This window comes from Symphalangus syndactylus, chromosome 20, assembly GCF_028878055.3.
Source record: "Symphalangus syndactylus isolate Jambi chromosome 20, NHGRI_mSymSyn1-v2.1_pri, whole genome shotgun sequence".
Lineage (NCBI taxonomy): Eukaryota > Metazoa > Chordata > Mammalia > Primates > Hylobatidae > Symphalangus > Symphalangus syndactylus.
Window position 1 is genome coordinate 64,731,826 of NC_072442.2, and position 13,445 is coordinate 64,745,270.

The 13,445-nt window shown below is 46.5% G+C and overlaps 1 protein-coding gene across 4 annotated transcripts in view; it reads left to right on the forward strand.

Annotated features, from left to right (window-relative positions):
* Positions 1 to 13,445, forward strand: part of SHPK (sedoheptulokinase) — a 43,329-nt gene that overhangs the window by 28,241 nt on the left and 1,643 nt on the right. The window contains exon 8 of one of the 4 annotated variants that reach the window (XR_010118319.1): positions 1,614 to 2,355. The exons of the other annotated variants lie outside the window; for them this stretch is intronic. The gene's annotated coding sequence lies outside the window, so the exon portion shown is untranslated. The remainder of the gene's footprint in view (positions 1 to 1,613; positions 2,356 to 13,445) is intronic. 4 annotated transcript variants of the gene reach the window in all.

Below are 13,445 nucleotides of genomic sequence, written 5' to 3' on the forward strand. Positions count from 1 at the left end.
ATCCCAGCTACTCGGGAGGCTGAAGCAGGAGAATTGCTTGAACCTGGAGGCAGAGGCTGCAGTGAGCCGAGATCATACCATTGCACTCCAGCCTGGGCAACAGAATGAGACTCTGTCTCAAAAATAAAAAAAAAAAAATTTCATAAAGACAGAAAGTTGAATGGTGGTCGTCAGGGGGTTGGGGTCGGGAAGGGGAGTTAGTGTTTAATGGGTGCAGGGTTTCAGTTTGGGATGAAAAAGTTCTGTGATGGATGATGCTGATGGTTGTACAACAATGTGAATGTACTCAGTGCCACTGAACTGTACCATTGACAATGGTTAATATGGTAAATTTTGTTATATATATTTTGCCACAATTTATTATAATATGTAAATATATATTTTGAGACAGAGTTTCGCTCTTGTTGCCCAGGCTAGAGTGCAATGGCATGATCTCAGCCCACTGCAACCTCCACCTCCTGGGTTCAAGCGATTCTCCTGCCTCAGCCTCCCAAATAGCTGGGACTACAGGTGCCCACAACCACGCCTGGCTAATTTGGTATTTTTAGTAGAGATGGGATTTCACCATGTTGGTCAGGCCTGGTCTCAAACTCCTGACCTCAGGTGATCCGCCTGCCTCGGCCTCCCAAAGTGCTGGGGTTACAGGCAGGAGCCACCACGCCCAGCCTTTTGCCACAATTTATAAACAAGAATGAATTCTAACGTTCATATTAATTGAAGCTAACATGACACACATAGCATAAACAGGTGTCTAAGTGGCCAGGTGCGGTGGCTCACACCTATAATCCCAGCACTTTGGGAGGCCGAGGCAGATGGATCACTTGAGGTCAGGAGTTTGAGAGCAGGCCTGACCAACATGGTGAAACCCGGCCTCTACTAAAAACACAAAAATTAGCCAGGCGTCATGGCATGTGCCTGTAATCCCAGCTACTTGGGAGGCTGAGGCAGGAGAATTGCTTGAACCTGGGAGGCAGAGGTTGCAGTGAGCCAAGATTGCGCCATTGCAGTCCAGTCTGGGAGACAGAGCGAGACTCCATCTCAAAAAAAAAAAAAAAAAAGTGACTAAGTGAGGGGTATGGTGGGGTGTGGCATGGTGTGACGGGCCTGGCTTATATGCCTAGACCAACACTGCGGACTGGGCAATTATCTAATTATCGGTTGTCTAATTGCCCAGCATCACACATTTCTCACCTGTAAAATGGGTGACAGTCTCTGCCCTCCCACTGCCCAGGGTTGCTTCCCGGCCTGCGAGAGCAGGTTTGGGAAAGCTCTTTGTCAACTGTTGTGCAGAACTGATGGGGTGGCCACACTTCAGTGCCTTGACTCAGGGGTCAGAGCTTTCAAGCGACCCCAGGCAGGGCTACGAGGGCCCCTCGGGCAGTGGCTGCTCATTCCAGGCTGGGCCGGCCCCATAGCTTGTTGGCGTCCCGCGGGCAGCTGCTGTGATGGTTTTTGCAGGGCATTTGGGCCGCAGCCTGGATGCATACCTAGACCTCGCTGTTCTTCTCAGCCAGGGTCTGGGAGAGAATGAAACCTATCGTTCTAGTTATCTGCTGTATGCGACTCTCTCCTGTGCGTTTCTCTCTTGTGGGTCTTCTCTCCTGTGCATTTAGGGTGGTACGAAGGGAAGTGAGAAAATAGGCACTGGTGGCCGGGCGCGGTGGCTCACACCTGGAATCCCAGCGCTTTGGGAGGCCGAGGCAGGTGGATGACGAGGTCAGGAGTTCAAGACCGGCCTGGCCAACATGGCGAAACCCCGACTCTACTAAAAATACAGCAATTAGCTGGGCGCAATGGCAGGTGCCTGCAATTGCAGCTGTTTGGGAGGCTGAGGCAGGAGAATCGCTTAAACCTGGGAGGCGGAGGTTGCAGTGAGCTGAGATCGCGCCATTGCACTCCAGCCTGGGCGACAGAGTGAGACTCCATCTCAAGAAAAAAAAGGAAACAGACACTCATAGTTATCTGTGTTTTGTGGTTCCCTGAGGAACCCCCAGTTGAGAAGAAAGGCTGGGACCTGGCTGACCCAGAAGACTTTCTCGACGCAAACGCCTACTCCAGTTTTGGGGACCAGGAACGAGAGGCCTAGGAGAGTTGGGGACTAGTTCAAGGTTGCTCTGACTCTCAAAACAAGTCCCTAATGCCAGGCCAGGACTGCGTGGCGAGCGGCACGACCCTCCATTCCTTCTTTATTTTGAAAACGGAACAGTTACAGGACGCTAGTTTTGATGTCGCTGGCTGCGAATGTGCATTTGTGGAGCCGTTTCCCAGACCTCCGGGCTCAGGAGCCACAGGTTTGGGAGGCCGAGCAGCACCCTCCTTCCCTGAGAGCTGAGGTTGCAGCTCTGGCTGGCTCTGGTAAGTGCTCTGCAGCCCTGGCATGGCTGGAGGAGGGGCAGCGGCTAAGTGGTTTCTGAAAAAGGGCAAAAATGATGGGAAAAGCTTTGGGATCCTCTGGGAATCAGAGCCGCAGCAAAGGCAGCTGCTTGCATCGCTGGAAGCGTTTTTTCCTTGAGTGCCGAAGGGCACCCACAGCCCACTCCTGCCAGTGCAGGGCAGCTGCTGCCAGGCCGGGCCTGGGACCCCACGGAGGCAGGGAGACCACTCTTCTCCCACACGAGCCCAGCTCTCCCTTCGAGTAGCAACCGCCTTCGAGCTCACGAGCACCCGTGGGCCTGGGGTGTGCCTGCGTCTAGCTGGTAAGTCCCTTTCTTTGTTTGATGGCCAATGCGGACGTTAGCTTTTAGGCTGGCATAGTGAGTGGCCAAAAGCTGGGCCCTGCCACTTTCCAGCTGTGCGACTGTGGGCAGGTCCACTCGCCTCTCTGTGCCCCAGTTACCTCATCTGAAAACGGGGGGTAGTAACAGTGGCTGCCTCAAAGGTGGTCGTGAGGCTGAAGTGAACTTGTGGTGCCCTCAGCCTGGCTCCTGGGAAGCACCTGGGAGGTGAGAGCGGAGGCTGTTGTTATCGGGGTTTGTTCTTCTTGCTCCTGCACCAGCCGTCCTCGGGGGAGGAGGCTGCAGCTGCTGCTGAGGTTGCTGGTGTGTGGCCGGAGGTTTTCAGCGCGTCGCCCTCTCTGTGGAGCGGCCGAGCGCAGGGCCGGGAAGCAGGCACGCTGGGTCCTTGTGCTGCTGTCCTATCTCTTTGTTCTTCACCCCTGGGTTGGGAAGCCCGCAGTCTACTGCCTCCCTTTGAGAGAAGGGGCTATTGAGAATAATCTGGCTGGGTCCTGGGCCAGCGTCTCCCAGCTTCCAGAAAGTCCCCAGTGGCGAGCGGGAGGTGCTCCCAAGAACTTGGATGGATGGATGGATGGATGGATGCTTTGGGCAGAGAGGGGAGCAGGGGAGCCACACCCCAGGTTGTCCCACCTGCACTGGGGAGAGAAGGGATCCTTCCCCCAGAGGGTGGGCAGTATCTGTTCTGGCTTTAGAGTTGAGAAAGACTCAGATCATACCAGGTATCTGTGGGCAAAATCGATTTTTTTAGGATTGTCCTTTAGTCCACATTGATGAGTTTGTGAATCTTGTGTAAACCACAATCACCATCTCCATCACACAGCCAACACTCGTTTGCCTAAATCACGGTAGAAGTTGCCCTGATCACTGTAGAATGTTTTGCGGTGACAGGTGCATCACCACGGGCTCAGGTGCAGGGTACACTCCGGGCCTGGCAGTGGAGGGCTGTCCTGACCCTCTTCTCCGGCCCAGCCCAGGGCACATGACCCCTCGGTTCCTGTCCCACCCCGTTCCCTGGAAGAAGCTTGGTTTCCAGTAGGGAATCAGGTGCAGAGTGTGCAGTATAGACTCAGCGTTTGTCGACTGACTGAATGATAGCACAATCCAGGCTGCTTCCTGTTGGCTGGGTTTGGTTGGACTGGGACCGGTCAGAGGAAGAGGCAATGCCGCTGACAACGTTGCTGAAAGGTTCACGGGAGGCTCTGGCTGACAGGTGCTCTCTTGCTGGGCTGCCTAACAAGCAGCCCCTATTCTTATTCTTAGCTTCTTCTTGGAAACCACAGACATCCCCGGGACAGCCAGACGTGGGTATGGCCTGGGTCTTACTCACACTGCATTTCGGGGTTCCTGAGCTGCTTGTTTGAGCGGGAGGTGCTTCAGGTTCAGGTCTTACGCCTAGCCCTGAGGGTGAGAGGGCCTATTCTGATTGGCCCCCAGGCCCTGCTGTGGAGTCTGGGTCTGAGTTGAACAGCTGAGAACGAGCCCCAGACCTCCATCATGGTGGTGGAGCATTGCAGATGCCCTGGAGCCAGCCTGCCTGGGGTCAAGTCCTGGTTCCGTCTCTGACTGTGTGACCTCGGGGACGTGCCATAACTGCTCTCTGTGACCTCGGGGACGTGCCATAACTGCTCTGACTGTGTGACCTCGGGGACGTGCCATAACTGCTCTGTGTGACCTCAGGGACATGCCATAACTGCTCTGACTGTGTGACCTCGGGGACGTGCCATAACTGCTCTGTGCCTCGGTCTCCTCATCGGTGAACTATTTCCCTCTTAGGGATGTTGTGGGAATTCAGTGGGTGAAGGAATGCGAGTCCTGAGAACCGTGTTTGCTTTGTGCACATGCTCAGACGCATCAATGTTTCTGATTCTCATTCACTTCTGGTGACTTTTAAGCGCTGTCAGGCTGTCCCCACTGTGAACAGTCCTTGACAGGGTGTTATCTTCAGAAAGCAAAGACTAGCACCCGGCCCCCCAGGCTTCCAAAGCTACTCATGGCTTCCCACTGTCCAGGCAACCATGTTGGCTTTCAGTTCCTTGGAGCTAAGGCCAAAAAAGGTTTAGAAATAGAAACTAACATGGCATGCTCTGAAAATAGGCACCAGATCAATCTGGCTGTGCTAGAAAGTCCAACATCATCATTATCATCTTCCTCATCATCATCATCATGGTAGTGACGTCCTTATCACCTGTGTAAGGTTCACTATGTGCCAGACATTGCCCTAAGCCCTGGTGAAATCCTAATATGGGCTGTAGTTTCATTAAGAGTATTGTGGCTGGGCGCGGTGGCTCACGCCTGTAATCCCAGCACTTTAGGAAGCCTAGGTGGGCGGATCACGAGGTCAGGAGATCGAGACCACCCTGGCTAACACGGTGAAACCCTATCTCTAATAAAAATAAAATTAGCCGGGCATGGTGTCACGCAACTGTGCTTCAAGCTACTTGAGAGGCTAAGGCAGGAGAATCCCTTGAACCCAGGAGGCAGAGGTTGCAGTGAGCTGAGAGAGCCACTGCACTCCAGCCTGGGCGACAGAGCAAGACTGTCTCAAAAAAGAAAAAAAGAGTATTGTACCAATGTCAATTTCCTGGTTTGATTGTCGCACTATGGTTGTATAAGAAGTTCTCGGGGGTGGCTGGGCGCGGTGGCTCACGCCTGTAATCTCAGCACTTTGGGAAGCCGAGGAGGGTGGATCACGAGGTCAGGAGATCGAGACCATCCTGGCTAACACGATGAAACCCCGTCTCTACTAAAAATACAAAAAAATTAGCCAGGCGTGGTGGCAGGCGCCTGTAGTCCCAGCTACTCAGAGAGGCTGAGGCAGAAGAATGGCGTGAACCCGGGAGGCGGAGCTTGCAGTGAGCCGAGATGGCGCCACTGCACTCCAGCTTGGGTGACAGAGTGAGACTCCGTCTCAAAAAAAAAAATAAAAAAAAATAAAAAGTCAGGAAACAACAGATGCTGTAGAGGCTGTGGAGAAATAGGAACACTTTTACACTGTTGGTGGGAATGCAAACTAGTTCAACCATTGCGGAAGACAGTATGGCGATTCCTCAAAGATCCAGAAGCAGAAATACCATTTGACCCAGGGATCCCATTACTGAGTATACACCCAAAGGAATGTAAATCATTCTCCTATAAAGACACATGCACACATGTTTATTGCAGCACTGTTTACAATAGCAAAGACATGGAACCAACCCAAATGCCCATCAATGAAAGACTGGATAAAGAAAATATGGTATATCTACACCATGGAATCTATACAGCCATAGAAAGGAATGAGATCATGCCCTTTGCAGGAACATGGATGAAGCTAGAAGCCATCTTCCTCAGCAAACTAACAGAGGAACAGAAAACCAAACACCACATGTTGTCACTCATAAGTGGAGTTGAACATTGAGAACATATGGACACAGAGAGGGGAACAACAAACACCAGGGCCTGTTGGGGGGTAGGGGGTGAGGGGAGGGAACTTAGAGGATGGATCAATAGGTGCAGCAAAACACCATGGCACACGTATACCTATGTAACAAACCTGCATGTTCTGTACCCATATCCCGCCCCCCTTTTCTTGGAAGAAATAAAAAAATAAGAGGGCTCTATCCATCATGGCTGTTGGCTGTCAAATTATTTTGAGTGAATAGAAACCCATGGTTCCACCTGGAGAACAGAAGGTATAAATCCCTCCTGTCCACCACACAGGATTTTCACGAGGAGGCAATGAGAGAATGGAAAGGAAAGAGCTGACGTTGTTACTATCATTATTACCGATAAGCCTAATTCATAGGTATATGCAGTTCTTCATTCCTTTGAGTTATTTCATAAGGATGGCTGTTCTCAACTTGAACGCCAAGTCTTGAATGCTTGTCTTGATGGGTTGTGGAACTTGCAACCGATTTGTTAATAAGTGAAATACTGCATTTGGTGAATTATTTACTTAATTCAGATGATTCCCAGAATAACTTCCTTCACTGGGATGTATCTTTTTTTTTTTTTTTTTTTTTTTTTTTGAGACGGAGTCTCGCTCTGTCGCCCAGGCTGGAGTGCAGTGGCGCAATCTCGGCTCACTGCAAGCTCCTCCTCTCGGGTTCACGCCATTCTCCTGCCTCAGCCTCTCCGAGTAGCTGGGACTACAGGCGCCCGCCACCACGCCCGGCTAATTTTTTTTTTGTATTTTTAGTAGAGACGGGGCACTGGGATGTATCTTGTTGAGTGGCAACCAAACAGGGATTGTACGTGATTCCCATCCTAGCTTAATAGGCGTTAGTCCAAAACCCAGGAATGTGCCATCCGTGGGGATGTTTTGGGTGGATGGGTAGAAAAAGGGTGGAAACCCTTGTCATAGGATATATTTCTGGGAAGGAGATGCCTAGGTCAATAGGTTTCAACATTTTTATGGTTCTTGATACTGTGAAAAATTACCTCCCCAAAGGATTCCATCAATGTGTTCAGCCTTTGAGATTGTATGCTACACCGTTTACAGAGCTCTTTCAGTCATGTTGGTTATTGTTTTGTAGGTTTGGTGAGTGTGGTATCCCGGTTTAACAGGTAGGGAGATTGAGACTTGGAGACAGACGGAATGACATGGGAAGTTCACAATCCTTTTTCCTGGCTGGAGGATCCAGGTTCTCTGAAGCTTAGTTTAGTCTAGTATCAAGAACGACCATTTTTCTCACTGCACCAGCACCCCCTCTGACAGTAACAGCAAAGTTCTGCAGCAAGGATTCAGTCCAACTCAAAAAATGTATCTCACCTACTATGTGTGAAGATTTAGAACCAATTCAACAACAATTGAACATGAAGGATGGGCAATTACAGATGATACAAATATAAGAATTTCTTCCACTTAAGATGGTGGTAGGAGGGGAGAAGGACGTGCATATTTATAAAGTTCCGTGCACCTTACATACATGTCTGATTTAATGTTTATAGCAACCCTGGTTACTGTCCAGCTGTTCTCTTTCATTGGTTTTGTTTTATTTTTTAAAACTATCATATTTTGTTATTTCAAAACCATCATACTTCTTTTTTTTTTTTAATGTATATCTACTTTTATTATACTTTAGGGTTTTAGGGTACATGTGCACAATGTGCAGGTTTGTTACATATGTATCCATGTGCCATGTTGATTTCCTGCACCCATTAACTCGTCATTTAGCATTAGGTGTATCTCCTAATGCTGTCCCTCCCCCCTGCCCCCACCCCACAACAGTCCCCGGAGCGTGATGTTCCCCTTCCTGTGTCCATGAGTTCTCATTGTTCAATTCCCACCTATGAGTGAGAACATGCGGTGTTTGGTTTTTTGTCCTTGCGATAGTTTACTGAGAATAATGTTTTCCAATTTCATCCATGTCCCTACAAAGGACATGAACTCATCATTTTTTATGGCTGCATAGTATTCCATGGTGTATATGTGCCACATTTTCTTAATCCAGTCTATCGTTGTTGGACATTTGGGTTGGTTCCAACCCTTTGCTATTGTGAATAGTGCCGCAATAAACATACGTGTGCATGCGTCTTTATAGCAGAATGATTTATAGTCCTTTGGGTATATACCCAGTAATGGGATGGCTGGGTCAAATGGTATTTCTAGTTCTAGATCCCTGAGGAATCGCCACACTGACTTCCACAATGGTTGAACTAGTTTACAGTCCCACCAACAGTGTAAAAGTGTTCCTATTTCTCCACATCCTCTCCAGCACCTGTTGTTTCCTGATTTTTTAATGATGGCCATTCTAACTGGTGTGAGATGGTATCTCACTGTGGTTTTGATTTGCATTTCTCTGATGGCCAGTGATGAGGAGCATTTCTTCATGTGTTTTTTGGCTGCATCAATGTCTTCTTTTGAGAAGTGTCTGTTCATGTCCTCTGCCCACTTTTTGATGGGGTTGTTTGTTTTTTTCTTGTAAATTTGTTTGAGTTCATTGTAGATTCTGGATATTAGCCCTTTGTCAGATGAGTAGGTTGCAAAAATTTTCTCCCATTGTGTAGGTTGCCTGTTCACTCTGATGATAGTTTCTTTTGCTGTGCAGAAGCTCTTTAGTTTAATGAGATCCCATTTGTTGATTTTGGCTTTTGTTGCCATTGCTTTTGGTGTTTTAGACATGAAGTCCTTGCCCACGCCTATGTCCTGAATGGTATTGCCTAGGTTTTGTTGTAGGATTTTAATGGTTTTAGGTCTAACATATAAGTCTTTAATCCATCTTGAATTAATTTTTGTATAAGGTGTAAGGAAGGGATCCAGTTGCAGCTTTCTACATATGGCTAGCCAGTTTTCCCAGCACCATTTATTAAATAGGGAATCCTTTCCCCATTTCTTGTTTTTGTCAGGTTTGTCAAAGATCAGATAGTTGTAGCTATGCGGCATCATTTCTGAGGGCTCTGTTCTGTTCCATTGATCTATGTCTCTGTTGTGGTACCAGTACCATGCTGTTTTGGTTACTGTAGCCTTGTAGTAGAGTTTAAAGTCAGGTAGCGTGATGCCTCCAGCTTTGTTCTTTTGGCTTAGGATTGACTTGGCGATGCGGGCTCTTTTTTGGTTCCATATGAACTTTAAAGTAGTTTTTTCCAATTCTGTGAAGAAAGTCATTGGTAGCTTGATGGGGATGGCATTGAATCTATAAATTACCTTGGGCAGTATGGCCATTTTCACGATATTGATTCTTCCAACCCATGAGCATGGAATGTTCTTCCATTTGTTTGTATCCTCTTTTATTTCATTGAGCAGTGGTTTGTAGTTCTCCTTGAAGAGGTCCTTCACATCCCTTGTAAGTTGGATTCCTAGGTATTTTATTCTCTTTGAAGCAATTGTGAATGGGAGTTCACTCATGATTTGGCTCTCTGTTTGTCTGTTATTGGTGTACAAGAATGCTTGTGATTTTTGTACATTAATTTTGTATCCTGAGACTTTGCTGAAGTTGCTAATCAGCTTAAGGAGATTTTGGGCTGAGACAATGGGGTTTTCTAGATATACAATCATGTCATCTGCAAACAGGGACAATTTGACTTCCTCTTTTCCTAATTGAATACCCTTTATTTCCTTCTCCTGCCTGATTGCTCTGGCCAGAACTTCCAGCACTATGTTGAATAGGAGCGGTGAGAGAGGGCATCCCTGTCTTGTGCCAGTTTTCAGAGGGAATGCTTCCAGTTTTTGCCCATTCAGTATGATATTGGCTGTGGGTTTGTTGTAGATAGCTCTTATTATTTTGAGATACGTCCCATCAATACCTAATTTATTGAGAGTTTTTAGCATGAAGGGTTGTTGAATTTTGTCAAAGGCCTTTTCTGCATCTATTGAGATAATCATGTGGTTTTTGTCATTGGTTCTGTTTATGTGATGGATTACATTTATTGATTTGCGTATGTTGAACCAGCCTTGCATCCCAGGGATGAAGCCCACTTGATCATGGTGGATAAGCTTTTTGATGTGCTGCTGGATTTGGTTTGCCAGTATTTTATTGAGGATTTTTGCATCAATGTTCATCAAGGATATTGGTCTGAAATTCTCTTTTTTGGTTATGTCTCTGCCAGGTTTTGGTATCAGGACGATGCTGGCTTCGTAAAATGTGTTAGGGAGGATTCCCTCTTTTTCTATCGATTGGAATAGTTTCACAAGGAATGGTACCAGTTCCTCCTTGTACCTCTGGTAGAATTCAGCTGTGAATCCATCAGGTCCTGGACTCTTTTTGGTTGGTAAGCTATTGATTATTGCCACAATTTCAGAACCTGTTATTGGTCTATTCAGAGATTCAACTTCTTCCTGGTTTAGTCTTGGGAGGGTGTATTTGTCGAGGAATTTATCCATTTCTTCTAGATTTTCTAGTTTATTTGCATAGAGGTGTTTGTAGTATTCTCTGATGGTAGATTGTATTTCTGTGGGATCGGTGGTGATATCCCCTTTTTCGTTTTTTATTGCATCTATTTGATTCTTCTCTCTTTTCTTCTTTATTAGTCTTGCTAGCGGTCCATCAATTTTGTTGATCTTTTCAAAAAACCAGCTCCTGGATTCATTAATTTTTTGAAGGGTTTTTTGTGTCTCTATTTCCTTCAGTTCTGCTCTGATTTTAGTTATTTCTAGCCTTCTGCTAGCTTTTGAATGTGTTTGCTCTTGCTTTTCTAGTTCTTTTAATTGTGATGTTAGGGTGTCAATTTTGGATCTTTCCTGCTTTCTCTTGTGGGCATTTAGTGCTATAAATTTCCCTCTACACACTGCTTTGAACGTGTCCCAGAGATTCTGGTATGTTGTGTCTTTGTTCTTGTTGGTTTCAAAGAACATCTTTATTTCTGCCTTCATTTCATTATGTACCCAATAGTCATTCAGGAGCAGGTTGTTCAGTTTCCATGTAGTTGAGCGGTTTTGACTGAGTTTCTTAATCCTGAGTTCTAGTTTGATTGCACTGTGGTCTGAGAGACAGTTTGTTATAATCTCTGTTCTTTTACATTTGCTGAGAAGAGCTTTACTTGCAACTATGTGGTCAATTTTGGAATAGGTGTGGTGTGGTGCTGAAAAAAATGTATATTCTGTTGATTTGGGGTGGAGAGTTCTGTAGATGTCTATTAGGTCCACTTTATGTAGAGCTGAGTTCAATTCCTGGATATCCTTGTTAACTTTCTGTCTCGTTGATCTGTCTAATGCTGACAGTGGGGTGTTAAAATCTCCCATTATTATTGTGTGGGAGTTTAAGTCCCTTTGTAGGTCACTGAGGACTTGCTTTATGAATCTGGGTGCTCCTGTGTTGGGTGCATATATATTTAGGATAGTTAGCTCTTCTTGTTGAATTGATCCCTTTACCATTATGTAATGGCCTTCTTTGTCTCTTTTGATCTTTGTTGGTTTAAAGTCTATTTTATCAGAGACTAGGATTGCAACCCCTGCCTTTTTTTGTTTTCCAGTTGCTTGATAGATCTTCCTCCATCCCTTTATTTTGAGTCTATGTGTATCTCTGCACGTGAGATGGGTTTCCTGAATACAGCACACTGATGGGTCCTGACTCCTTATCCAGTTTGCCAGTCTGTGTCTTTTGATTGGAGCATTTAGCCCATTTACATTTAACGTGAATATTGTTATGTGTGAATCTGATCCTGTCATTATGATGTTAGTTGGTTATTTTGCTCGTTAGTTGCTATAGTTTCTTCCTAGCCTCGATGGTCTTTACAATTTGGCATGTTTTTGCAGGGGCTGGTACCGGTTGTTCCTTTCCATGTTTAGTGCTTCCTTCAGGAGCTCTTTTAGGGCAGGCCTGGTGGTGACAAAATCACTCAGCGTTTGCTTGTCTGTAAAGTATTTTATTTCTCCTTCACTTATGAAGCTTAGTTTGGCAGGATAGGAAATTCTGGGTTGAAAATTCTTTTCTTTAAGAATGTTGAATATCGGCCCCCACTCTCTTCTGGCTTGTAGAGTTTCTGCTGAGAGATCAGCTGTTAGTCTGATGGGCTTCCCTTTGTGGGTAACCCGACCTTTCTCTCTGGCTGCCCTTAACATTTTTTCCTTCATTTCAACTTTGGTGAATCTGACAATTATGTGTCTTGGAGTTGCCCTTCTCGAGGAGTATCTTTGTGGCGTTCTCTGTATTTCCTGAATCTGAATGCTGGCCTGCCTTGCTAGATTGGGGAAGTTCTCCTGGATAATATCTTGCAGAGTGTTTTCCAACTTGGTTCCATGCTCCCCATCATTTTCAGGTACACCAATCAGACGTAGGTTTGGTCTTTTCACATAGTCCCAAATTTCTTGGAGGCTTTGTTCATTTCTTTTTATTCTTTTTTCTCTAAACTTCCCTTCTCTCTTCATTTCATTCATTTCATCTTCTATCAGCGATACCCTTTCTTCCAGTTGATCGCATCTGCTACTGAGGCTTCTGCATTCTTCGCGTAGTTCTCGAAACTTGGCTTTCAGCTCCATCATCTCCTTTAAGCCCTTCTCTCCATTGGTTATTCTAGTTATCCATTCTTCTAATTTTTTTTCAAAGTTTTTAACTTCTTTGCTATTGTTTTGAATTTCCTCTCGTAGCTCAGAGTAGTTTGATCGTCTGAAGCCTTCTTCTCTCAACTCATCAAAGTCATCCTCCATCCAGCTTTGTTCCGTTGCTGGTGAGGAACTGCGTTCCTTTGGAGGAGGAGAGGTGCTCTGTTTTTTAGAGTTTCCAGTTTTTTTGGTCTGTTTTTTCCCCATCTTTGTGGTTTTGTCTACTTTTTGTCTTCGATGATGGTGATGTACAGATGGGTTTTTGGTGTGGATGTCCTTTCCGTTTGTTAATTTTCCTTCTACCAGACAAGACCCTCAGCTGCAGGTCTGTTGGAGTTTACTAGAGGTCCACTCCAGACCCTGTTTGGCTGGGTGTCAGCACCGGTGGCTGCAGAACAGCGGATTTTCGTGAGACCACAAATTCAGCTGTCTGATAGTTCCTCTGAAAGTTTTGTCTCAGAGGAGTACCCGGTTGAATGAGGTGTCAGTCTGTCCCTACTGGGGGGGTGCCTCCCAGTTAGGCTGCTCAGGGGTGAGGGACCCACTTTAGGAGGCAGTCTGTCCGTTCTCAGATCTCCAGCTGCGTGCTGGGAGAACCACTACTCTCTTCAAAGCTGTCAGTCAGACAGGGACATTTAAGGCTGTGGAGGTTCTCGCTGAGTTTTTGGTTGTCTGTGCCCTGCCCCCAGAGGTGGAGCCTACAGAGGCAGGCAGGCCTCCTTGAGCTGTGGTGGGCTCCACCCAGTTCGAGC